Genomic DNA, 4,032 nt, shown 5'->3' on the forward strand with positions numbered 1-4,032 from the left:
TCTTTGATTGTTGTATGACGTGAGCAACAATATCTTTGCATCTTGTGATCCACTAAAAATCATCCAGCATGCATATTTAATCTACATTACTTTACTTCAGTCAAAGATTACCACTAATAATATTTTATTATTGTCATTATTGGATGTGTTTACATGCTAAGAACATGCCTTTCATCTTCACTGTCATTTGATTTTCTGTTCACTTATTTTGCTTTAGTCCTCTCCCGGTGTCCATCTCCCTGATGTGTCATGTTGAATTAGACTGCAGGAGCACTCACGGCCTCATACGTCTTGAAAAGGACAGACGCAGTGCAGGTCACAGCCTCCATGAGACCCAGAGGCCACGGCCATCCAAAGTGATTGTCACTGAGGTTAAAGTCAGTATGAATTTTGAAAATGAAAAGTGTCTCAATTTGTTTTCAAGTTCCTGATTTAATTGTGAATTATTCATAATATCATGGATGGGTCTTCTTAACACATTATTCCAAAGGAAAAACATATTTGTCTTCGCAGAGGTCACGACTGAATTTCTGCACACAAAGCATGGCCTGCCTATGGCTATAGGCTAGTGCACAATGTTCATTTCGTGATACTTTATAGTGCTTGGCTAGGAACAAGTCTTTTTTTTTTTTTCGTTTTTATTTAATTAATTAATAAAATTTTAGGTGAACCGTTCCTTTAATCACTGATTTTCTACTCGTTTTATTGAATATTGACTGCACATACCATGACAAAATCAAGTCGATCTCACATTAGGTCATGTATACGCGTTGTCATGACCTGGGATTGTTAGCGCCATACTCCTATAGAATATTTCAATCATAGTCGACTTCATGAAGTTTCTTCAGATATAGGCAATATCAAACAGGCATGTCACTGATAAGCTGTAACTTAGCAGGTTGCTTTTACACTTGCAGTGAAAAAAATATACAGCATGTTAAAATGTGATTTAATAGAATTAGAGAGATAAACAAGCGCATATTAAAGTCATCATGAAACGGAAGTTGCAATAGTTGTGCCATCACGCAAGAAAACACGTCATTGGAGAAAAAGAGTTGCGGCAAATTGGGAAAGTTATTTTGATTAAAGATTATCATGGCGCATGAAGTAAAAAAGGGGGAGGGGTGCACCGAGCTTACTGCAATATTCCGTTTAAAAATATAATAATAGTACATTTTGATTTCATGGTCTTGTAGACAATTAGCCTTGTCTGCTCTGGTTTTTTTTTTGTAACGTTAGCTAACTTACATCCAGCACTGGTCAGTCAAATCTGTTTTAAACATCGGCATTGGCTCCTAAAGGTAACGTTAGCTTATATTTGGGTGGAATCATATAACGCAAATCACTTTTTGGGTGTTTGTCTGCTACGGTTATTTGCTGCCATCGCGTGTCGGTTCAGTGTAAATAACATTTCATTTCGATATGAACTGCAGCGATATGGGCTGCATTTCCCGATAACGTTGTCTTTTAGCGCGCTGCGAAGACTCTAAAGGTATAACTTAACTGAAGGTATACCATTTCTAGGCGTGTTCCCCGAACTATACCTTAGTAGGTCGCTTAAGGTAACGTAAACCTTCTTAAGTGTGAAGTTAGCGGGTGCTGTCCGTGGCCGCGGTGCTGAATTGGCTTATATCGATAGCTCAAGAATCGATTATTTACTCTATGCAGAGGCTGTTTCACTGCGTTATGCGAAAAAAAAATCATGTTCTTTATAAAAGAAGCACTTCAGAAATAGTTTAACTTTTATTTATCATACAAAATCGCACCTAAACTTTACATAATTCTGAAGTGAGTGCACGAACCAGCAATCTCATGCTCAGCCGCATCATGAGCATCACGTGTCATTTAAATTATTACAATATATTTTCCATAGTGTCTTGATTTACTCCACAACCAGGGATGATTGCCCATGCAGCAGCTGCATCACATTGTTGATTAAATAACTAATTTATATTATTAGATGGCAATAAAAACGCAACACGCAAAACATAGCCTATAATCAGCTGCTACTAGAAAAAATGGAAGAAAGAGGAGAGAAGCTGATTTCAGGTCCAGTTTGTCTCGACAAAGTTGGTCCAACAAGATCTAAAAACTGCTGAATTTGCTGTCGTGGTAGGCGAAATTAATTTTTAACAGCAGATTCTGACATGGTAGCAAGGGGACTAAAGTTTTCACGTATGAAATATCGTGAACATATACTAAACATCTTTGATTTAGCACAATTATATTCGCTGCCTCGCTGCCAAAGTTTGACTAAACTCCCCTCCACAATCATTCCATTTAAATAGGCTCCTAAGCTTTTCCTGTCTAATGGTTTGGCAGCTGATGTACCTTTGAATAATATCATTAAAAAGCTAACAACCATTAGCGTTTGTAATGACAATTTTAATCCTTGCATAAAAATAAAAATAACACAATTACAAAAAAAAAAATTCAACTTACTAGCCTAATTGAACACTGGGTGTATATTACAACTTCTACGAATTATATTCGTATAGACTGACATATCAAGAAGCTTTTTGCACAGTGGTGGCCACTAGTGGAATAAACTGTTAATAGTGATAAGGTATAGCTAAGAGTGGTCCAGACTAACCTTACGAAAGTGTGACTTACAGAAGGTAGTATTCTTAACTAAGTTCGTTTCGGGAAACACATATTAACGTTAAGTGATACCTTGGTATAACTTAAGAATGACGTGGTGTTAAGAAGGTTTCGGGAAATGCAGCCCTGAACTGCAGTGTCCTGATTAGCTGTGGTTGTCATGGCTCGGACTTCAGTTCATATAATAATCATCATGACAGTCTTTTTTTTAATTTATATAATTTATAATGAAAATATTTTTCTTGGGTCTGTTAGGAGAAGATAGAAAACAATAAAGTCACACTAGAAAATATAAGGCCTATCCTGGGGTGAACAATATAATAAAGTTATTTCAATATAGCCTAATGGTTATACAGTTTAAATCTAATAAAAACACTATTAGCCTAATTCTAAAGACAAATTAATAATATATTAATAGACAATATTGTTCTGAAATAAAGGAAAGAAAAATAAACAAAACGTCATTCTTTTATTTTTATTTCCTTTATTTCAGAATTGTCTATTTTTACCCTGCTAAAAATACAAACACAACATAAAATAGCTGATACTGCTATGAATAACTAATGCTATAAAATTGTTTAAAATATGAAACATTATATCATAAATTAGAATATGAATTATGAATTAATTAAAATTATTCAAAAATTCGGATAAGCTACTTTGTCATGACATGTGTGTGGTATGGTTGCTTTGATGCTAAGTTTTATTTTTTTTACCAAAACCTGCTGGTTACAAGAGCAATCGTGCAGTGATTATTTTGTACCAACAGAGGGGGCTGAAAGCAAGTGTAATTTATCAAATGAACCTAGAATGAACAAACATAAAAATAAAAATAAATATCAATTTTTTAAAAATTGATATAGGCTTTTAGAAAATATGCTGTGTTAAATAGCCTACAGTTTAACTTTAATGTTCTCATTTTTATTTTGAAATGTGTTTCGGACATAATACATTTGTACTTAGCATATCAATAGCTGTATACCATTTCTCTTACTGTCATTGTTATTGCATTGTAATTCAGTTTTACTTACGACATAATAATAATTATGATCAATTATATATATATATATATATATATATATATATATATATATATATATATATATATTTTTTTTTTTTTTTTTTTTTTTTTTAAGTTTTTTAAAAAGTTTATGAAAGCCACACTGAAATCCAATCTATGAAATCCAAAGATATGGAAGCCACAACCACTAATAAACAAAAATGTTCACACATAAGCAGCAGCATATTTTGACAGCATTTTGGGGCAGTGTAATAAAAACGCAATAGTTTGAGCTGAATATACTATCTATTCTAACGTGATTTTCAATATTCGTTGAACGAAAGTTTCTTAATGTTAATATAAAGGATGTGTGTAATATTTCCACCATGATGACATGTGCTAATGCTGTGACTGAGAGGAGGCGCGTGTGG

Source organism: Pseudorasbora parva, chromosome 1 (genome assembly GCF_024679245.1).
Source record: "Pseudorasbora parva isolate DD20220531a chromosome 1, ASM2467924v1, whole genome shotgun sequence".
NCBI lineage: Eukaryota > Metazoa > Chordata > Actinopteri > Cypriniformes > Gobionidae > Pseudorasbora > Pseudorasbora parva.